Here is a 22,891-nt window from a genome sequence, read left to right as displayed (position 1 = left end):
CGATGACCTTTCGAGGTCCCTTCCAGTTCTGGGATTCAATGATTCTGGGAAACTCCTGAAAACCAATGAAGGGCTTGTCAACACAGACATTTTGGGTGTGAACCGTGCAGCCACGTCCCACATGGGCATTGCCCCAGTGCACGGAAAGTCGAGAGCACTTCCACTTCGGCCACGTCTGTCCTGCAGAGCCAGGGCTGGTCTGGCAGCGCCCCGCAGCATAGGTACAGTGTGCTCAGGGGGGTTCTGCCAGTCCAGGCACCACAACTCCCAAATGACGTGAGCGCTCTTCTGTCTGCAGAGCTGCGTCTACACCGGGGGTTTGTCAGCACAGGCTCGTCACCGGGAGGGTTGGGGGTTTCACCCAGCGAGGTGGCTACGAGTGTTAACTACAGCCCCAGCCCTCCATCACCCTGCAAGTCGTAGTTCAAGAGGGCTGTGGGGCTTTCGCTGCACTGTAGCAGTATGGACGTGGGCTGTTGCCGCGTGCCCATGGAGTGGGCTGTAGATTTACACCCTGGCCAGCTGGACAGGAATGTCCCATGTAGCAAAACTCTTTGTCGTGCTAGCGAGTCACTTCCAGCTGCTGGATGGGTCCTTCTCCTGTGCTGTTCCGGTGCCTCACTCCTGACTGGGCACGGCCGAGCAGCGGGAAAAGAAGCAATAATGGAAACCAGGATTTTTCCAGCCTCAGCCCGTTGGTGCGAGGTGCAGCGGCAACTGCCCCTGCCCAGCACACACAAGTGGGTGACGGGGGAGAGGACAGCCATGAGGCCCTCGCTCTTGCACTGCTGGCTGCCTGGTGGCCCTCTCCACGGCACCTCTGAGCCATCACCACGCTCCTGCTCATGGGGCATCCCCGCCGTGTGCTCAGTAACTGGGCTTGGGTGGGGGTCAGCTTACTGGCATCTCCCTCCTGCCCCAAAAGCAGGTGGCACGATCCTGCCCCCTCCAGGGAGAGTCGCCCTCAGGAGCTGGGGGCACCCCGGGCCTCGGCCACCCTGCGAAGAGCCTCGTGGAAGGGAGTGGCCCCCGCATGGCTGAAGCCAAGGAGAGCAGTGCCCGGGCTGTGTGTGCAGAGGGCAGCCCAGACGATGTGCCGAGAGAGGTGGGCCCTGCCCCTTCCCTTCCCCCATCAATGGGCCAGCATGGGCCAGCTGGTGTGCCCAGGTGCCGCTGGTCCAGCAGGGCTCACGTAGGGCAGCAACGGCCTCAGCTTGGGATACTTTCCCATCTGTCCCCCCCCCCCCGCTCCCCAGGGGCCCTGGGCGCTTTGCTCTGGCGTAGACACACAGCCTGGCCTCCCTGATCCTGCCAGGAGTTGGAGCCCAGGAAAGGGCCATCGACCTGCCTCTGCACAGGCTCGCCATGAGGTGGCACCATGAGCACGCTCCCCGAAGGCCTGGGGTGCCGGCCCCACCCTAGGGGGCCACCTGGCTTCCCACACAGTGGCTGCTTAAAGCGTCGCTGGCCCCCAGCCAGGCCAGGCTGATGCCACGGTCTCAGGGGGCCACACCCGCCCCGCCCCATGCGTGGAGCGCTGCACGGCTGAGTCAGGGTGGAGCTAGCTCTCAGCCAGGCCTCCCCCAGCCCCAGCCCCCCGCCTGCCCCACTCCCTCTCCTGCCTCGAAGGCCTCTCGCTGGAGCAAGCATCCTGCTGGATCCAGAGGGGCCAGAGACCTGACTGTGAGGGGGTGTGTGTGGAGGATGTTAGTGGGGTCAGAACCCAGCCCCCACGTGCCCGCTGCCTGGCTTTGGCCTGTGGGCTCATGCCCAGAGTTTGCACACAGGGATGGGCTGCAAGCTGCTCTTCCCGCTGTTCAGCCAGGAAGTCAGTGGAGGGGCTGAGTGAGGTGCCAGGAGTCCTTGGCAGGCTGGAGTTTCCCGCCTACTGCCAGAGCAGGGCCTAACCATGCGCCCCTTGGCCGTGGGCGGTGGCCCTGCTGCACACACATGGCTCATGGAAACCCGTACAGAGCCACCCACCCCACCGGAGCTGTGCCAGGCTGGGGCCATGGGGCTGGCTCTAAACCAGCCCCCATCAGGTTTGGCTCTTGAAGTGCTCCTCAGCGGTTCACCTGCAGGCGTAGCTGATGCTTTGCAGCCTCTCCGAATCAGACAGGAGGTGGGGCGTGTGGGTTGGGTTTGATTTATTTATGTTGGACGGGTGCAAATCCGACTCTGTGTGCAGAGAACTGATGTGAGACGAGGAACCTGCCTCACCCCCCCTCCCATTACTGTCCTGGGGGAGAGGAGATCTGACTCCACTCCTCCTTCAAGCAGGAGTCAGCCTGTGCAGAGTGAACGCGAGGCAGGTCCAGATGCCCAGGGCAAACGGCTTCTCCCTCCAGGGGCTGAGGAGAGACAGGATTGCCCCTGGTTTAGTCCTGTGTCAGTGCCCAGGGAACACACACAGGTCCAACACCGGCTACGTGACCCCAGTGCTGTCAAAGGCAATGGAGTCCAGATGGTGTCTGCACGCCCGCTAGGTATATGCAGTGCTGAGTCGGTGCCAGGGTGTTCAAGTCAAAATGAGCGAGAGCGCTTTTATGGGGTCAGCTTCCATTGGAGAGAGCAGCCACGCCGACTGCAGGAGGGGGGCAAGTAGGTAGCTACCCCGGTGCCCGGTGATTTTACAAGGGCCCAGGGATGCTCGGCTACTGCTGAAATCCTGGCTAGCATGTGCAGAGCAGCACTCAAGGCCTGGGGGAGGCCAACCGCACCCCTTCTGCCTGATGCTCTGCCCTGGGGGGGGGGGTCCAGAGCTGACCCCACCTTGCCCAGGGCCCAGAGAAGTCTGGCAGCCGCCCTGGAGAAGAGAGGCGAGCTTCTGAGCATACAACCTGGCTAGAAGAACTCTGCCTACTGGGCCCTCGCCCACCTTGTCTCCATGCGGGGGTGTTGCTCGGGGAGAGCAGGGGCAATGGGATGCCAGAGTTTGAAGCCCATGTTGACCAAGGGGAGGAGAAGGGGGCTGGTGGAGCCCGGAGCTGGCCGGTGGGCCCTGTGTGCAGGGAGAGGGCTGGAGCAGGTGGCTGTGGCTTTCCCTGGGCTTGGGTTTAGTCACTCCCCCTCCCATGGGGCTGGCCCAGTGATGAGACAGAGGGTAGGAGATTAGCATCTCCCTTTCATTAGCGCTCAGCCAGGGCCTCCTTGCTGAGCAAGGTGGTGCCCAGACTCCGCCCGAAGCCTGGGAATGGCTCTGCGGGGCCAGCCCTCTGCAAGCCGCCCCCGGGCTCTGGGGTTTGTTGTGCTCATCAGGTTCCTTTCTGAAGTGCTGCCTTGCCCGTGGGAACGCTCCTTCGCCCACAAGCCCAGGCGCGCCGGTCCCTGCTCCCCTGCAGAGGAGCATTCCTCGTCTCGCGACTGTGCCGAAAGACGAGGCCCCCGTTGTGCAATGCACGTGTGCGGCGTGCAATGCACGTGTGCATTGTGCAATGCACATCGGCGGTGACAGTAACTTCACGTTTCTTCCAGGCACGGTCCTATTGCAGCCCGGAGTCCTGCCAGCTCTTTCCAGAGCTCCCTGCTGGCTTTTGCCGCCACTCAGCCAGCTCTTGCCGGAGCTGTGCACCCGCGTCCTGTCACCTCTGGTGCATGTGCACGTCGTGCAACCGTGCACTCCCATGCACGTGGGTGTGCAGGGGTGTGGCACCAGAGCTGCCAGCCACCAGAGGCAAAGGGCTGAAGGGGAATGTGGTGTGACACTAAGGATGGGACATGCGATCCGATCCCCCAGCTCATGATGGTCCCAGCTGATTGTAATTAACAAGATCCTGCATTGGTCCCACTGACAGGCCCCAGCGCCCTGCTGAGACTTCCCTAGGCAGGCTTGATTTTGTGATGCCAAGGAAGGAGAGGGGGCTGACCTGCCAGCAAGGGGAAGGAAAGCAGTCGACTGAGGGAGCAGGGTGGGTTCTGGGAACCCCGCCCATGCCAACGTGCGGAGCCACCCCGGAGCGCAGAACAATGCCCATCCGTCGCTGCTTCACGACTTGGGATGGCATTGCTTGGCGCCCACCCTCTCACCCCCGTAATCCGCACTTCCATCCACTGCTGCCCAGGCTGCTGGTGGCCTTGATGAAGGTGGGATGCAGGAGCAAAAACTGCATGTGGCAGGGGCGTGCTGTATGGGGAGTAGTTACGGACCTGGAGGTAAACACTGAAGGAGACTAACAATCTGTGGTCTCTAATCTGTCCTGCCGCGTTCCCACAGGCTGGACGCATTCAGCGCTGCGTGCTATGGCCTGAGCACAACACAGGGGAGGTGACTTTCGTTTTTTTTTAAAACTTACTTTCCTGTTGGCCTAGTTCTTCCCCTGCCGTCCTTCGCTAGCCAGCTGGGACCTGCCGACACACGGGGGCTGGCTGTTTCGAGAACAATTCCTCCGTGGGAATCCTGGCTCTGAAGAAGCAAAACCCAGCAACTTAACAGCATCTCAGCCGCAGTAATACTTAGGGGGTGGGGTGGGGACTGGATGCAGCCCCGGCTTGCCTGGATCTGGCCCTTGAGGCTCGGGGCTCCTCCACCAGCATTGGGGAGCCCGTGCTGGTATTCCAACCTCCTGCAGACCCCTATGGGGCTGGAGCCTGCAAAACCTACTAGCTTGGGCCGCCCTAGGCCCTGGTGTGTGAGGGGAGTGCGGGGAGGAGCTTTCTCCTCGGTTGGGGGCTGCATCACTGAGGGGTTGTTTTTGTTTGGATTCTCACTTGTGTGTGGCCCCCGACTGATTTTTCCGTGGGTCAGCCGTCCCCCACCCAAAAAAAGATTCTTCGCCCCGATTTAGGACATGAAATCAACCCGGCTTAGGCACCACTTATATCTCTGTTCTGTCAAAGGCACTTAAACGCCTGCTTAAAGTGAAGCATCTTGACATCCCTAGGCCGCCTGGATGAGGGGTGCGCTGGCTTTGGGGAGCGCCTGGAGGGTCAGGACGGGCCGGTGGCTACAGTGGGGGGTAGGTGGGCTGTAGAGGGCACAGAAGGGCAGGGCATTGGGCGGAAGGGGTGGGGGTGGGGAGGCTAGCTTCCCCGAGCCGGCCGTTCACCCATCGCCCCTGTGAGAGTCTGGCTATATTCCCATGACTCCAGGCGCTCTCATTTCAGCAGCAACTGCATGGGGCCTTGCCATAGACACGTAAGGACTGAGAGTACTGCAGTGCCTTAGGACCCTTCCTTTCCCACCCTGGCGTCACCCAGCTCCGTGGTCCCCCGCTTGCCTCGTCCCGAGCCCCTGCAAAACGGCCCCTCTCCTCACAGACACCAGGGCGAGGTTATCAGGAAATCAGGTCCCAGCGGTGTCCTGCGGCAGACGTTTGTTCCTTGTTTGCATAACTAGAGGGAGGGGCTGGATTAACATCTAGCTGCTCAGCACTTCGGAGACGCAGGCTTGGCTCCTCGAGGTCTGAAGGAATCTCTCTCCCAGGGGTGTCCCAGGCTTCACCACCCTAAGGAAGCGACTGTCCAGGCATTTGCATCCTAGGTCTGCGTGTTGGAGTCGTGCTAAGTAGGCGCGGGATAACACGAGAGCCTCACAAATGCTTCTAGCTTTACACCCCCCACTCTCTGTGTGGGACAGTAAAACAGGCCCCCCACATTTTACAGACTGGCCGCCAAGACCCAAAGGAGGGGGTAGATTTTTTTAACGCGTTCTTAAAGAGCAGACAGTTTTCTCGTGGGACTTTGAACTGTGCTTAACTCCCGCTGGACCCAGGGACTGACTAGCTGTATCTGCTGGAAGAAGGGTTCATTTTGTTCCACTTACAGAGGCAGCTGAAAACCCGCAGCTAGTCTTGGCTGGGCAAAATTGTGTGACGGAACAGCGGCTATGCCTTCCAAATTGGATGGCGGAGAAAAGGCCAGCTTGTGGCAGGCAGCAGCCAGAGATGGGCTGTCTGGGGGCAATACAATCCCCTCTGGTCTCGTTACCAGATCCAAGTAAGCCGGGGAGAGGGCGGATCCTTTAAAGTGGAATCTTCTTAGGTTGGAACCTTAAAAATGTGAGACTCACCCAAACCAGCAACTCACGTGGCCCAGCAGCCTGAAAGTTAAGCACTGAAACCAACAGCCTGGTGTTTCGGGTGTCTGAGACCCCCCTGAAGTATCTAGGAGTTGGTGCTGCACTTTAGTGCCAAAACACGGCATCAGGAGCTTAGCTCTAGATTCTGGCATCAGACCTTCTGGAGTCTCCAAAGAACTTGGGGCCAGATTCCCAAATACCCAGCAGCTCCCTTTCTGATGGGGCTACAGTCTTGACTCTTCCTGACTGTGGTGCGGGTGAAGCTATCCTGAAAATCCAGCATGTGCCTAAAGAGGAGATGGGCTGTTTTCAAACTGGGACCCTACATGGGAAGTTTCTCGCAGGGGAGCCGGCGGGTTGCGCTTCACCCGGAAACAGCTCATGTGTTTCCAGCCAGCCTGCTGCTCCTTTGGGCAGGGCGTTTTCCTCCCTTTGGCTCAAGAACATGGAGTTCCAGTTCCAACTCATTAGGAGCACAACAAAAACCAGAGCAACCACACAGACTGCAGAGAGCTGCAACGCGCAGTTAAAAATAGCCTAGACTCACCTCATGCTTTGGAGGGACCTTGGAGATGGGACATGCGGGCTTTAAGGGGGAAGATGACTGAGGTCTATAAAATCATGCCTGGTGTGGAGAAAGTGAATAAGGAAAAGTTATTTGCTTGCTCCCATAACACAGGAACTAGGGATCACCAAATGAAATTAATAGGCAGCAAAAGGACATTTTTCTTCACTCAGCACATGGTCAACCTGTGGAACTCCTTGCCAGAGGATGTTGTGAAGACCAGGACTTTAACAGTGTTCAAAAAGGAGCTAGATAGATTCATGGAGGTTAGGTCCATCAATGGCTATTAGCCAGGATGGGCAGGAATGGTATCTCTAGCCTCTGTTTGTCTTGAGGTGGGTGATGGGAGTGATCACGTGAGGATTACCTGTTGTGTTCCCTCCCTCTGGGGCATCTGACATTGGCCATTCTGGGCAGACAGGACACTGGGGTGGATGGACCTTTCGTCTGACCCAGTCTGGCCGTTCTTATGTTCTGCGGCAGCCAAGTCCCTCCCAACAGACAGGTGTCTGGATTAAGGAAATGTTACGGGGCTACTGTAACCCCCCCACCTACTGGGTGTGGGGCACTGTCCCACGGAGTGGCCCCTTGACCACTTACAGAGAGACCAATGAGTCTGCTCTCCAGCCTTAGCTGAGAGCCAGCTGGCTTTAGCTCAAGCGGTAGAGACTCATGCAGGTCCCAGGTTCTGTTCCACCCGCAGCTGGTTCCCAGCCATTCTCCTACTGAATGGTAGATGAGAATGAAGGGCTTCGGAAAGGCTGAGGCATCCAAGCTGGATGAACGGACATTGCTTGTAGATATTCATGGAACAGTCAAGCTGGGGGCCTGGGGGTAGCTTTGCAGAAGAAGCACATTGATAAATGCACCTTGTGTGGTCAGTAGCTGCGCATCCCCCACTTCCCACTGGGATCTATCAGACGGGGAGTGGTGGCCAGGCCCTGGGCTGAATGTCTTGCCCCAGACTGACTGACCTTCCAACAGGCTGGTTCAGGTCTGTCTGGCCCCGAGTGGAATGCCCCCGGCTTGAACCCTGGGCTCCCCAAAAGGCTGAGGTCAGGGCAATGAGGTGAATAAAAGTGCAGCACCTAGGGGAGTCAGAAAGAGGGGCTCTAGACTGGGAGTGGTACTTTGGGTTTCATTCCCAGCTTGCTGAATGGCATTTCCTGCCTTTCTGTGCCTCGTTCTGTGTCCTCTGCAAAACAGAGCTGGAATTGAGCTCACGGTACTGAGGTACTTCGGCCGGCTTAAGATTCGCAATTCCAGCTATGTGAATAACATAGCTGGAGTTGACATGTCTTGAACGGAGCTTGGCTTCGTCTCCACAGCTCCCGTTAACCTTTCTTACTCCTCACGGCAACGTGGAGTACTGGCATCGATTGGTTTGATCAGCATTTGATTTAGTAGGTCTTTACTAGACCCAATAAATCAAACCCTGGTAGATTGATCGCCAGAGTGTCAATCCTCTGGCAAGTGGAGACATGGTCTTAGAGGTGGTTGGAACTTTTTGGAATGGGAATGGATGTCAGGGTGGATCTCTTGATGTTTCCCTGTTCTATTTATTCCTGTGGGGCTCTGGTCATTGTCTGAAGATAGGGTCCTGGGCTAGATGGACTTTTGGTCTGACCCAGTGTGTTCTGACAAAACACAGCAATTGCAAAGGTACAACAGACATGAATGTCAGGCTCACTTGGCTGATTCCAGAGGGAAAATTTCCTCTCGAAAACATCAGCTGTGTCTAGACTGGCAAGCTTTTCCGTAAAGCAGCCGCTTTTGCAGAAAAACTTGCCAGCTGTCTACACTGGCCGCTTGAATTTGCGCAAGAACACTGACGATCTAATGTAAGATTGTCAGTGCTTCTTGTGCAAATACTATGATTCTCCCGCTCAGGAATAAACCCTCTTGCGCAAATGCTTTTGCGCAAGAGGGCCAGTGTAGACTGGTAAAAACTGTTTTGCTCAAAAAAGTCCCGAAGGCGAAAATGGCGATCGGGGCTTTCTTGCGCAAAACCGCGTCTAGATTGGCATGGACGCTTTTCCACAAAAAGTGCTTTTGCGCAAAAGCGTCCGTGCCAATCTAGACGCTCTTTTCCGCACATGCTTTCAACGGAAAACTTTTCCGTTAAAAGCATTTGCGGAAAATCATGCCAGTCAAAACACAGCCCAGGTGTTTGTTTCAAACACAGACTATCTTCAGAATTTCTGGCTCATGAGACACTTAACATTTGGTTTCACTGTGAATCCAAACAAAGCCACATTTCGAAATGCTGCAACAGCTTGCAAACTCGAAACCCTGAGTGCTAGGTGTGTGATCCTTCATCTTCTCACTGCTTCAAAACTCAGCCTGCACAAAGGGCATTTCATTGCTGCTGTGCTGCTGGTTGGGATCCTTGTAGGAAATTGACCATCCCCTATCCTCACCCTCCTCCTTCTATCAATTGCCATGCGGGTGAGATCCATGTGTTTGCCCAAGTATACATAAGTGGACTCTAGTTGATGTACACTGATGTCTAGCAGCTGGGAATCTGGCCCTTTGTGTGTGTCCCTCTTCCTCCCTTTTTCTCCTGAGTGTGTTTGTCTCCTCGTCAAATGGAGGAGGGTGGAGTTCTGACGCACTTTGCCCCCTGGTCTCTGCTGTGCAGCAGCTGCAGGTGCTCTCTCGGCTGACTTTCCCAGGATGGCTCACCCAGCAGGAATGCCACGTTCCATCCAACAGCTTGTGCTGGCCGAGTTTCAGGAGAATAAACCTGCCTGGGTGTGGCTATCGCGCTACGGCATTGTGGAGTCATCGCTTTGTGCGTGTTACCCAATCGAGTCTATTTTTCCCTGCCTTGGCTGTCACCCGCTGGCTGCTGGCCACTCTAGGCCGGCAGGATGTCAGGCCCACACCACGTCTGGGGAATCATCTAGAGGAAGTGGCAGACTGGCTCCTGTCTGTGGAGTGAACCTGGGCCGCTGGCTTCAACAACAGCACCCTCTGTTGCCTGAGCTGAGGCCCCATGCCAATCAGACCAGTGCTAGTGGCATATGTTATCAAGGACCAGCCGCTAAAGAGAAGCCGGTCCCCAGTAGCAGTGCAAAGGTGACTTTCTGGGAAAGAATCGAAACAAGGATGGATGCAACCTGCAGGAGTTTTGGTTTTTGCAAAAGTCTGGCTCTGATTTCCCCCCTGCAAACCAATGTTCCCTCTAATCGTTCACATTCATGTGTGGAATAATGTTATGTGCACTGGTGCATGTGCAGATGTGCACCACCCGTAGACACAAAACCTAGCTGTGGGTGTTCTGCTCATCAGCTGGGCAGCATGGGAAGTTCTTCTGAGCAGCATCACAAGTGCCCAGCTTATAGGGACCACATCACCGACCGCTTATGCCCTGGAGTTATCATGCCCACAAATGCAGAGTGGGTCTTGCATGCTGCCGTTCTGCCTGGTAGCACTATAATGAGCTTTGCTCTCTTTGTTTGCACCCACACAAGTGAATCCACAAGGCACAAAGGCTGTAGAGAGCCAGGCCTCTTGTCTTTCCCTGCTGAGGCTCATTACCCACGTGCCAATGGTAAAATAGGCCTGTTGAGCAGAGGGACGAGCGTGAAATGCTGTGAAGCCGGTTGAGGTACAGCACTAATGGCCGAGGCTGTAGCTTGCTGATACGACTTAGCTCCTGGAGACTTCAGGCGGCTAGTATGCCTGAACCAGCGACTGTAGAGAGACCTCCTCTTTCTTCTTTCAGCCGTGGTGGCACCAGACATTTGATGTCTGTCGTAAAGTCCCAGCTCCTGGAATCCCGTGACTATCTGAGATGCTCAACTTTCCGTTACAAACAGAAACGGCAAAACTTGACCCAAATGCAGCCCGCAGGCTCAAACCCTCCGCGGAAAGAATCCCAAATCCTCTGGGTTTTTCAAATCATCTTGCCTGACGTGTAAGCCCGGGGTGTGTAGGGTTGGGGGTTCTGTTTTTGAATGGGGCAGGTGAAGGGGTATGGTTTTGGTTATCAAAACCTACACCAGGAACTTTTCCTGTTCCAGCTTTGTTTGGTTGCTCCCACAGAGCACAGCAACCTCACAATGCAGCCGAGTCTGCTGTCTAGGGAAGAGAAGTCACGGGGTTGTGTGAGGATGGCTGGGAATAGCAATTCTAGATTTCCCGCCATTGCATACAGAGCTCTATCTGAACTGTCAGCCCGGATCCTCACCAGGTGTAAATTGACTTCAGTGGTGCAACACCCGGTTACACAGCTCAGGGTGTGGTGGTGTGCGCCATGGCCCCATAGCCTACGGGTGCACCTTTTGTGAGCGCGTACATGGTTTGTGTATGGACTGTGTGTTTCAGGGGGTGTGCATGGACACCCAACATCTCCCATGAGTGGGGATCCGAGTGTGCACACGTGTGTGTGCATTCACTAGGCACGCACGCACGAGGACTGCAGTGTGCGTGGGGATTATGCGTGTGGCTACATGCATGCTCTGCAACAGGGATCCTGCTTGGCTGCTTTGGGACGAGCCCTTGGGAAACTCACTTTGAACTTAAGGATCACTGGTACACGCAGTACAAGCCCTTTCCATCGGCTCGCGCGTTGGGCTTGGAGTCAGATCAGGAACAGATGCCTCAGAGGTGGTTTGCCACTAATGAGGGTGTTAATAATCCCCATGGCTAATCCACTTGGGCACTTCCATAGCTTTCACCTCCCCCAGCACCCGCCTTTCCCCCTCCCCTTGCACCGTGAAGGCTGAGCAGGCTCCGGGATCTGCTCTGCTGCGTGTTAACCGTGACCCTCCCTGGGTTATTCGGTCTCCGTCTGAGAGAATTTGACGCCTCTCCCAGGAGCACTCCCACAAGACGCTGGCACATTTGTCAGCGCGCTGATCAAAGCCAGATCCGCTGCCTGAAATCGACTTCGGGCAGCAGGTTTTGTTTTTTTTTAATCCCAGCACAATCCCTGTTTACATTGCAGAGAGGACGTCCCCATGTCAGTGCTGCGGTTATGGGCAGAGCTGTGCAAATCCATGGGTATTCGCTTTATACCCACAGCATGGGGGGTGGGTGAATCTAGAGCTGGGGGAGGTAACACCCTAGCCCCGCCTCTTCCACCTGAAGCCCCGCCCCCTTCAAGAGCCACGCCCAGCTCCTGCTCCCCCTGCAAGCTACCCCCTACAAGCAGGTCTCCAGCTTCCCTCCCTCCCCAGCAATGGAGCACGGGGAGGGAGGGAGCACACAGTGCCAGCCTCAGTAGGGCTGAGCCAGGGGCAGCGTAGGAGCCATGCTGAAGCAGGGGGCGGGGTGTGGGCAGAGCTATGCTTGGTGGTTTGGGAAGGCTGTACCCACCGCCCATGAGCCACAGGTCTCCGCATCCACAGATGCAATCCGCAGCTGCGGAGCTCCGCCGCTCATTTTTGTAGCTGCAGATGCAAGTTTTGTATCCGTGCGGGGCTCTGCTTCTGGGACCCTGTGCCGTTCCCGCAGCCCTTTTTGAGGTTCATCTATTCTGCAAGGTCTTGGCTCCACATAGCACTTAGGGGTTCACAGAGCCAGCTGACACTGGCATAAAGACATTCTGGGACCCGAGGGAAGATGCAGCCGCTGGGTTGAGTGGAAAGGGACAGGACAACTTTTATGTCTTTCCTGGTGTTCCTCACACTCTTCTCTGCAGCAGAAAAACCGCTGCACTTCCAAGCCTGGATATAGAATGGGGGTAGGGGCTGCCAGCTCACAGAGTGCCTGGTCTCTGGGTGTATGTCTACACAGCAAAGTTATTTTGAAATAACTTTCCTAGCATCTATTCAAGCCAACTGCTATTTCGAAATTAATTTGAAATAGCGGAGGGCTTATTTCAAAATTGGTAAGCCTCCTTCCACAAGGAATAGTGCCAATTTCGAAATTGCTAGTTCGAAACAAGCGCTGTGTAGACACTTATTTCGAAATAGGAGGCCTCCAGCTCTTCCCAGGGTGCCCAGTTGGCCGCCCTGGTCACAAGGTAACTTCTGACCTGATGCCCTGCCGGAACCAGTTCCAGCCGGCCTTAAATGCGATTCAGCGTCCAATCAGTGTGAACGCGCTATTTCGAAATAGAAAAAAGCTATTTCGAAATGCATTTTGTGTGTAGATGTGTTATTTCGAAATAAGATCTTTCGAAATAACTATTTCGAAATTAGATAGTTCAAAATAATGCTGTAGTGGAGACATACCCTGGGTGAGGCTTGTCCACATGGGTCAGGGCTACGGTTAGGGTCTCTTTCTCCGGTGGAATGTCTTGGGAAAATTTAGCAAAACAATCCAGGTGTTTTTAAGCATGAAGCTAGGGGACAAATAAGCTCTTTGTTTCTATTAGACTCCAGAGAGACTTTTGTATCAATCAATCAATCAATCAATCAATCAGTCCTGCTCACAATATTTTAAAATTCTGCATTTGTCAAGTATTGTACTCGCCATGGCCAGGCTGGAGCCATCTGCCCCTGACTGATCGCAGGTGGCAGATCACTGTACAGCTCCTTCCCTCCCACAACACGGAGTCGGTGGTGAGGCTGCACCCAACCCTGGCACAGTGCAAGTCGTGATTAACCCCTGGGCATCATGTTTAACCCTTGGGTGTCATGTTTCACCCTTTGGGAGTTGTGTTTAACATTTTGGGTGTCATGTTTAATCCCTGGGGGTGGTGTTTAATTCATGGGTGTCATGTTTAATTCTTTGGGAGTCATGTTTAAACCTTTGGGAGTCATGTTTCACCCCAAGTGTCGCCTTTAACTCTTTGGGAACCATGTTTAAGCTTAGGGCATCTTGTTTAACCCTTTAAGAGTCGTGTTTAACCTCTGGGACTCATGTTTAACCCCTGGGTGTCATGGTTAACCCTTTGGGAGTCATGTTGAAGCCCTGGGGGTTGTGTTTAACTCCCGGGACTCATGTTTCACCCCGGGCATTATGTTTAATGCCTGGAAGTTGTGTTTAATCCCTAGGGGTCATGTTGAGCCTCTTGGTGTCATGTTTAACCATTTGGGAGTCATGTTTACCTCCTGGGCATCATGTTTAAGGCTTGGGCATCTTGTTCAACCCTTTGGGAGTCGTGTTTAACCCCTAGGTGTCATGTTTAACCCTTTGGGAGTCCTGTTTAACCCCTGGTTGTGCTTAACCCTTTGGGAGTCCTGTTGAATCCTTTGAGCGTCATGTTTAACTCCTGGGGGTTGTGTTTAACCCCTGGGACTCATGTTTAACCCTGGCATTATGTTCACGCCTTGGGTGTCTTGTTTAACCCTTTGAGAGTCATGTTTCACCACTGGGAATTGTGTTTAACCCTTTGGGAGTCATGTTTCACCACTGGGGGTTGTGTTTAACTCCAAGGAGTTGTGTTTAACCCCCGGAAGTTGTGTTTAACCCTTCAAGAGTCATGTTTACACCTTTGGGTGTAGTTTTTAGTCCCTGATGTAGTAAGCTGAAGGCCTAAAACATAAGCGCATGCAGCACAGGCCTGGTCTGAGGCCTAAGGCCTAGCTAACAATGGACAAAACATGGCTAGCATAAAGCAAAGCTAAGCCGTGAGCAAGAGGCAGGCCCCAGCTCACGGCACTTGGCACGCACAGGGCTGACAGTGCAAAACACTAATTGCTAATAATAGGCCCAAGTGTAAAACAATAATTTGTACTGGGTGTAAGTGGAAAGCACATGATATCACTAGCTCGTTAAAAAAGACCTTGGTACCCACTCCTCACAGATACAGACTCAGGTTCAGGAAAGGGTCTAAAATGACAGCATGATGGATAGAGACGATCTAATCAGACCACGAGTTACTGGGTGATGGGTGTATCTAAGTAGCATCAGAGGGTGGTAACCTGATACGTCAGCAGTGAGGCGTGATTTGTTTGTACCTGTATTTAAGGTGGTGTCCTGGGGGGACAGTCTTTGGATGACCTAGGGGACAGTGGAAATTTCCCACTGATTATGTCATTTCATTGCTACGGGGTACATATGCGCAGTGGTTCAGTAGAGTCTACTGACAACTATGCCTGTACTTGGCTTAGCAATAAATCTGGCCTGGCACCTTTGATCCTTATCTGGTTTGTGGTCTTTGGGGGGGGGGGGTCTCTTGGGGGTCTGTTGTGGAGACTAAATACACAAGTCGACATGGCCAACATCACTGAGCACACATGCGAGTAGCCTTCTGGTTATCATCATCAACTCTATCACCTGTGAGGACACCTCGGCAGTAAATCCGGACCACCCTCCAGAATAACTACACCTGGGAGTCATGTTTAACTCCTGAGTGTCATGTGTAACCCTTTGGGAATCGTGTTTAACTCTTTGGATGTCATGTCTAATCCCTGAGTGTTGTGTTTATTCCTTTGGGAGTTGTGTGTAACCCTTATGAGTCGTGTTTAACCCTTTGGAAGGTGTGTTTGATCCCTGAAGGTCATTTTTAACCCCTGGGACATGTGTTTTACCCTGTGGGAGTTGTGTTTAACCCTTCAAAGTTGTGTTTAAGCCTTGGTCATCCTGTTTAACCCTTTGAGAGTCATGGCTCACCACTGGGCGTCACGCTTAACCCTTAGGGAGGTATGTTTGACCCCTAGAGTCATGTTTAACTCCTGGGACTTGTGTTTAATCCTTGGGCATTGTGTTTAACTCCTGAGAGTTTTGTTTAACACTTTGGGAATTGTGTTTGAGCCCTGAGAGTCATATTTAACCCCTGAAAGCCGTATTTAACTACTGGGTGTCATGTTTGACCCTTTACGAATCAAGTTTAACCACAGGGGTTGTGTTGAACTCTTTGGGAGTCGTGTTTAACCCCCGACTGTCGTGTTTAACCCTTTGGGAGTCGTGTTTGATCCTTGTGTAACCCCCAAGGAGATTGCTTGGATTCCCGGGGCCTTGTCTGCTGGCAGCTCAGGGAGAGGCTCTAAGTTTGCCTTGGCTCCCCCTCCCTACCAGGGCCAGAGTCTGCCCGGCAACCCATGGGGAGTGAGATGCCCCTCCCAGGGGGAAGGAGAGACCATGGTTGGAGGGGTCTGGAGCCAGCCAGGGCAAGGGGGGGGGGCTGACTGTGTGGGAGCTAGTAAGCCCCAGGCCTGCATGCAGGGTTCCCCCAGAGAACTGGCCTCTAGGAACCTGAAGGCAGGATCCCTCCGCTGGGTTTATGTCTCCACTGCTGATTCCCAGTTTGTGGAGTTTGCTGGGAGGCTTCCCCAGCCAGGCTGAGTTGGCTCTCCAGCTCCCTGGGTGAGACCAGTCACCGCATGGTCAGCTGGCTCTAGCAGCAAGTTCAGGGCTGCTGCCTGCTGGGTGGGTCTGCATGCTGGGCTGGGAGGCTGTAGTTTGAATTTTGGTGCAGTTGTGTGGCCTGCATCTTGAGCCCTGCACCCCTTCGCGGGGAGGGGAAATTCTGGGACCGAAGCAGCCTGGTTCCTGCTTGAAGAGGACCCCGGTGAGAAGAGAGCAGCCCTCTGCAGAGACTGAGTCATCTCTCAACCTGAGGCTCATTCATGGAGTGTGTGAGTGCACCAATTTTTAGTTAGTAAGTCAGGGAATTTGTTTAGGGATTTTATTACCTGCTGCACATTAAACCTGTGGAGGGATGTACTGCCTTCTCCCGTTTGTGAGTCCTTTGGGCTGTACTGGACCTAGTCAGCTCCACTGCTAAACCCTGCAGAGAAGGATTGTGGGGTCAGCAGTCATCAAGGGCCCCATCAAAGTACGTGTACCAACGGGACACTAACTTCACAGTTGCTGGGTACCGGTGACCCTAAAAATAGTGTTTTACCCTGTTCCGTTATAATTGTCTCCTGTTTAATATAATTGTGTTTATTATAGTGTATGTGTTTGTGTTATTTTCTGGGAGTCTCCAACTATCTGGCAAATACGTGGGGATTATCCTGGGCTAGAATTTTCCTCCCAAGCTGCCCTGGTGACCCTGCTAGGAAGGAGTGAGGGGGGTGGAGGCACCGCCAAGTACATCAATCAGAAAGAATAAAATTGAGTGGGTGGCGGGATCCAGAAGAACCCAGACCTATCCATCCGAACCTGAAAGGAGATTGGCTTTAAAAGAAGGTAACCAGGTGGAGAGGGGCGCTACACTTGGGTGTTGTGTTTAACCCCTGGGAGTCATGTTTAACCCCTGGGGGTTGTGTTTAACCCCTGGGAGTTGTGTTTAACCCCTGGGAGTCATGTTTAACCCCTGGGGGTTGTGTTTAACTCCTGGGACTTGTGTTTCACCCCGTCCGTCATGTGTAATCCCTGGAAGTTGTGTTGAATCCCTAGGGATTGTGTTGAACCTCTTGGTGCCGTGTTTTACCCTTTGGGAGTCATCTTGAACCCTTTGAGAGTCACATTTAACTCCTGAGTGTTGTGTTTAACCCTCGAGGGGTTTTGTTTAACAGCTAGGGGTTGTGTTTCATCTTTTGGGTATCATGTTTAACCATTTGGTAGCCATGTTTAACTCCCAGGATTCATTTCTCACCCTGGGCATTGTGTTTAATCCCTGGAAGTCATTTTTATCCCTTTGAGAGTCGTGTTTTGCACTTTGGGAGTCATGTTTGATCCCTGGGAGATGTTTAAATCAGAGGAGTTTTGTTTAACCCCTGGGAGGCATGTTTAACCCTTTGGGAATTGTTTTTAACCCTCCGGAAGTCGCATTTAACCCCCGGAAGTCGCATTTAACCCCCTTGACATCATGTTTCACTCCCGGGATTCATGTTTAACCCTTTGGACGTCGTATTTAACCATGTTTTGGCATCCTGTGCTGAAAAATGTGGTCTATTTTATTTGTCAACGGACTATGGGGGCGGCTCCAGTCTGGCAGTGGGGCGCACCGGCCCCTGGCTGCCCAGAGGGAGACCACAGTGCAGCGTCTCCCCCCAGGATACAGACTCCGAGGCGAAGGTGCACCCAACGCCATCACAGTTCAAGGACCCGGCCTGCCCCAGAAGATGTCTGGCTGCAGGTTCACAGGCTGCAGCCACGTCCACCCAGTGTTCCCCTGTGCCCGGCCTCTGGTTTCTCTAGGGACCCACTGAGTCTGTAGATCTCACTGGCACATCCCTGTCAGGGGGCAGGTCTGGACAAGCCGCGGGTGTCGCTGAGTCAGACGAGTGAGGATGCCGAAAGCTGCCAATGCCGGCAGTTTCTTATCGCCACCCATCAGCGCTTTCCACCCGCTCAGGGGCTGGGGCAGGCTTCATCTGCACGGGGGCGTGTGCTGAACAGCTGTGCCACAGCCCCAGGAACACAGCGGTGTCGGGCTGTGGGGGGGATCGTGGGGCACGGTGGGGGGTGTCGTGGATTTTCACACCCCACGTGGCTGGAACGAGGCGCACGAGAGCGCCCGTGCCGTGGCGTGAGCCCCGGCTGAGCTCAGGCCGCACTCGTGCGTGCATGGTGGGGGTGGGGGAGTTATGAATGGGGGGGGGGGGGCCTGCCGTCAGTATTGGGCCTGCTCTGCCCTGCTGAGCTGGCAGGAAATCTAAAATCACTGAGCAGACAAAACTGGTTTTTGCACCGAAGTCAGAGGCAGAGCTGGCGCCTGCGGGCGTCCCGTGCGGAGAAACTCTGCACATTTTATTTGCACATAACTACGGATGGCTCCAGCCTGGCAGCGGGGTGCATGGGCCCCCGGCTGCACAGAGGTGGGAGATCTCTGCGCCGCTTCCCTCTCCCCTAGGACACAGCCCCAGTGAAGAGGCTGCATCCAACCCTGGCACCGTGCAAGGTGCAGGCCTGCCCCAGAACCCCCCCACGGCCTGGCCCATCCACTCCAGGAGCTGCAGGGCTCAGTGTGGGTCGAGCGGGTTCTGTGCGGGGCAATCTGGGTGCAGTTGGGGGGGAGGATCTGGCATGGGGGGATTTGGATGCACTGGAGCTTGTTGGGGGAGTGGGTTCTGGGTGCAATGGGACTCAAGAGGGTCCAGGCGAAGGTGACTGGGGCTCAGTGAGGGGGTCTGGATGTGGGGTGGGATAGAGCTCTGCAGATGTGGGGGGGTGGGGCTCGGTGGGGTGGGGATCCAGGTACAGTTCTTTGGGGATCTGGGTGTGGGTGGCTCATCGGGGTGGTCCAGGTGCCAGGCGAGTGGAGCTCCCCCCCCCCCATGATACACAACAGCTGTTCATGGCACGCGGGAGGCACGGAGCCCAGTTTGAGAACGGCTGCTGCTGGCTTAAACAGACTCCTCAGGAATGACCCTGCCGGGCTCTAGTTCCTGCTGAATTCTGCGGAACCCAGCGTGCTCCCTGGTGGCTCCATCTGAGGCTTTGCGGGGTGGGGTGGGGGCATAACGGGAGCAGCAGCGTGCGACTGGCCAGGCACTGCGCAGCCACACTGGCAAGGCCTGAGCCCCTCTGACACAGCTTCGGCGTTGGCTCCAGAGGCCTGAGCACGGGCTGGGGGCGCGGCCGGTGCTCAGTGCGTTGTGGCCATTCAAGGGGCAATGCCCCACGGGAGGACGCAGCTTGTCCTCTGAACTGGCAGACGCATTACAAGCGGGCCCAGAACCCCCCAAGGCGAGGAGGTGGCATCTCCGGTAACACCTGCACAAAGCCGTGTCAATGACTCAGGGTCTAGCGTGCGCCACGTATCAGGCGGCGGTGACCATGCCGCGGTAGCGGCCTCCTTGCGCCTGTCCCGTCGCAGCTACACCCGCACAGCAAAGCGAAGGGCACAGGGTGTCCTGGGAACTGAACAGCAGCTGGGAGCAGTGGCCCTCCCCTATTAATGCCACTTGCAGATGTGGCCCAGACATGCATCCCATGGTGTCCAGGCCTTGTAGCATCTCTGCTGCTTGGCAGGGAGGGGGAGGAGGGGGGCGACAGACCAGCATACGCTGGGACAGAGGGATTCTTCCCCAGCTGCTGCAGCCTAAAACTTGGGAACATAAAATAAGGGAGCTCCATGGGCCATTGGGAAGCAGCCTTCCCCTTCACGGGACCTGGAGTGGAGCATCCTGCTCGTACATGGGGAGAGCTTCTCTGGGAACGGGTTAGGTTGGGTGTGGTCGCTGGGCCTCGCGGGAGGCTGTTCCAGACCCTCACTCCTCTGGCGGCAAGAAGCCTTCTGCTCACTACCAATCGCCTGGCCTCTTGCCATCTCGCCCCCACCGGGCCCAGGAGCTTAAAGAGCTCGTCTCCCTCGCGGGTGTTCAGCCCCCCTCTCCTAAGATCAGCTCTCCCTGCCCCGGGTGCAGCGACTTCGTCTTTCTCGCGCGCATGGGGCCCTGCACTGAGCACAGCGGGCCCGGGGAGGAGATGGCCAGTTTCAGATGGGCGTTCTACTCTGCAAGGCCAGCCAAACCCCCACCCGCCAAAGAGAAACGGTCCAGGGCGTGTCAGCCATTTTTATTGGGTTTCAAGATTTTTCCAGTGAAGCAAATACACAGGGTGCAGCAAAACCAACGCGCGGAGCTCTGCAGCGAGCCCGTACAGCTGAGGAGGGGTCAGTTACAGGGGAGGGGGGATAGTCTGACAGTTCCCTTTACCAGGGCTTTACAATACACAAAACACAGCCCACCCTCCCCCCACGGCATCCCCGCTCGGCCTATGGGACGGGATTATTTACATGACTAGAGTCCTAGGGAGGCCCTAATGGCTTTGCTTCCTGCAATCGGCGGCAGGGCCAGGATCGGCGCTGGGCGTGTTCCCTGCCCGGGAACGTTCTCTCCCCTTCCCACCCACCCCAAACAAGAGCCCCTGCTGGGCGAGGGGCTGGCGCTGCTCTTAGAGATGCCAGGCCCGACTCTGCCATTCAGACACCAACAAACAAAACGCCCTTGGCAGGTGAAGCTTTGCCTTTAAGAAACAGCCGCTCTCTAATGAGGGCAGAGTCGTGAATCTCTCATGCCAGTGGAATCTGTTTCTTTTCAGTATGGGAGGGAATAGCTAATGGGGGGGGGGCACATGACCTCCCCATGTGATCCCCCGTGCCACGTGACTCCCTCCCCTCCACCCCTTGCCTAGGGCCACGTGATTCTGCATCTCCTCCTATGACCCACCCCCTTTCCCTTGGGGATGGTATTTTCTGCCCCCTCCCATTGAGTGTGGAACCGCAGCAGTGAAAGGAGCAGAACGTGGGGCCGGTTAGGCAGCCCCATGCTACGGTTGTACCAGCCCCAGGCATTCCACGCAGGGTCTCCTCCGCCTGTGCAGCAGCCCCAGGAACTGCAGCATGAAATGGACCAAACGCTGGCAGCTCCTCTGGTGCGGCTGTGCCACCCCCAGTCCATCCTCTGGTGCGGCTGTGCCACCCCCAGTCCATCCTCTGGTGCGGCTGTGCCACCCCCAGTCCATCCTCTGGTGCGGCTGTACCACCCCCAGTCCATCCTCTGGTGCGGCTGTGCCACCCCCAGTCCATCCTCTGGTGCGGCTGTACCACCCCCGGTCCCATTCTCCAGTGTGGCTGTACCACCCCCAGTCCCATTCTCCAGTGTGGCTGTGCCACCCCCAGTCCCACTCTGTCACTCTGAGCCTGTCTACATTTTGCCTGTTCCGGCGTTGTAAGGAAAGCAATGGCAATGTTTAGAGAGACGCACATTTTTTATGTTTGCTGTGGTGTCTTAAATGGTTTGTGGCCCCAGCAGTTTCAGTGTTCTCAACTATTTGTGACTAATGTATATTAACATACAGCGTATGAGAATATTTACTGAGGCCCTGCTTCCAGTGATATGAATGTGTATCTTGAGATTTAGAAACCACGCAACTACAAGAGAAAACACTTAACTCTGAATATGAAAGCTCACTTGACAAGGAGTCAAAAGCAGAAAGAAACCCATGTCCACCAAGTTTAGCAATAATAACCCACCATCTAAAGCATTAGGGGTGCTGTCTACAGTGGCCACCTACAATGGAATAAACACAGAACATATAGTTAGCTGTTTTACATATTTCCACAAGAATGGGATGAGACATGTTTAGTGTTTAGTGCATACACACACACATACACACACACACACACACACACACACACATGGTGGGGTTTTCATAGGTGCCTAATGGGGTTAAGGTGCACAACCCTCATAGTCTTTCCGTGGAAATTGGGGGAGTAACCATTTTAGGCATCACTTAAGAAAATCACACGCTCTGTGTGTGTGTGTGTGTGTGTGTGTGTGCACGCACAAACACTATTTGAAAAAAGAGCTATTGACATTAGGAAACTTTAAACTCACAAAAAGCAAATGCTTAAAAATATCTATATCAACCAAAAAAATTGCATACTTAGTTTGCTTTACAGTTGGAATTAACGCTATAAACACTGTATATCTGTAAAATGTCCAAATGAATCCCTGGAGGATTAAGTCATTCCAGACACGAACCAACGACAAATTCTGAAAGAGAAAAACAAACAAAACACCTTGATTCATCTTTTCAAACTTTCTTTTTCATGTTCAGAAATGTCATCAACATCTGGATAAAGGCATATAAGAAAAAAATAAGGACTAGGAGAAAATAAGGAATAAATTGCCTAGGGAGGTTGTGGAATCTCCATCGCTGGAGATATTGAAGAGCAGGTTGGACAGACACCTGTCAGGGATGGTCTACAGTACTTGGTCATGCTGTGAGGGCAGGGGACTGGAGTCCCTTTCAGTTCTATGATTCTATGATCTGCTCCCTGTGCCAGTTCCCTCCCCTCCCTGAATCTGTGTCAAAGTTACAAGAATCTATCTATGAATCTGAGCAGAGATGCTCGGTAGCTGGGCGATTTTTTTTACCACAAGACAGGAGCATTTTGGGTACCCACTGTTTTTGACCACCTGTAATGAATGGGTGTGTGTGCGTGTAATACCCTTTTTTGGCTATTCCAGCATTCACTTAACTAAAGTTTCTTCTCAGTGGTTGACTTTTGAGATCTAACCCTAATTGTCTTGCCTCTAAGGGTTAAAACTATAGACAGTGTGTCCTAGAGAGTTCCGAGGAATGCCAGGGGTAGCAGAAAGTGAGTTGGCAGGAGGCCACGGGAAATGGAAACAGAGTGTGGGCTTCTGAATTGGAAGCAGTGACCTTCCTATATCTGTGGTTGTGTAACCAGGAAGCAGCCTTGGAGGACATGAAATAAGCCAGGATTCCAGCATGGAAAATCCAGTAACATCCATGCCTAGGGAAGAACTAAATCTTGAAGCCACAGATATGTGAGTAGAACAGGGAATGTTTAGTCAGACGTGATCAGGTTCTTGTCTTTATATTTGGGTTTGTTGGACTTCTCTGTGCTGAAAACACATAACCACCCTTCCCACAACCCAATTTCCGGGTGAAACAGTTTTGGGGGAATATATGCACTGGAACCTCGAAACAGCCTCACATGCTCAGCAAATGTAAGCAAATAGACCAGCACGTGCATGACATGCCAC

The 22,891-nt window shown here is 54.3% G+C and overlaps 1 protein-coding gene across 1 annotated transcript in view; it reads right to left on the bottom strand.

The window, feature by feature from the left end:
- Positions 1-19,874: 19,874 nt before the first annotated feature.
- Positions 19,875-22,891, bottom strand: part of PKP1 (plakophilin 1) — a 40,822-nt gene continuing 37,805 nt past the window's right edge. Inside the window, exon 14 of the mRNA XM_075910235.1 lies at positions 19,875-21,871. The gene's annotated coding sequence lies outside the window, so the exon portion shown is untranslated. The remainder of the gene's footprint in view (positions 21,872-22,891) is intronic.

Source organism: Pelodiscus sinensis, chromosome 27 (assembly GCF_049634645.1).
Source record: "Pelodiscus sinensis isolate JC-2024 chromosome 27, ASM4963464v1, whole genome shotgun sequence".
NCBI classification, from domain to species: Eukaryota; Metazoa; Chordata; order Testudines; family Trionychidae; genus Pelodiscus; species Pelodiscus sinensis.
The sequence above is the reverse complement of the archived record's forward strand: the minus strand, read 5'-3'. Positions and strand labels throughout refer to the sequence as shown.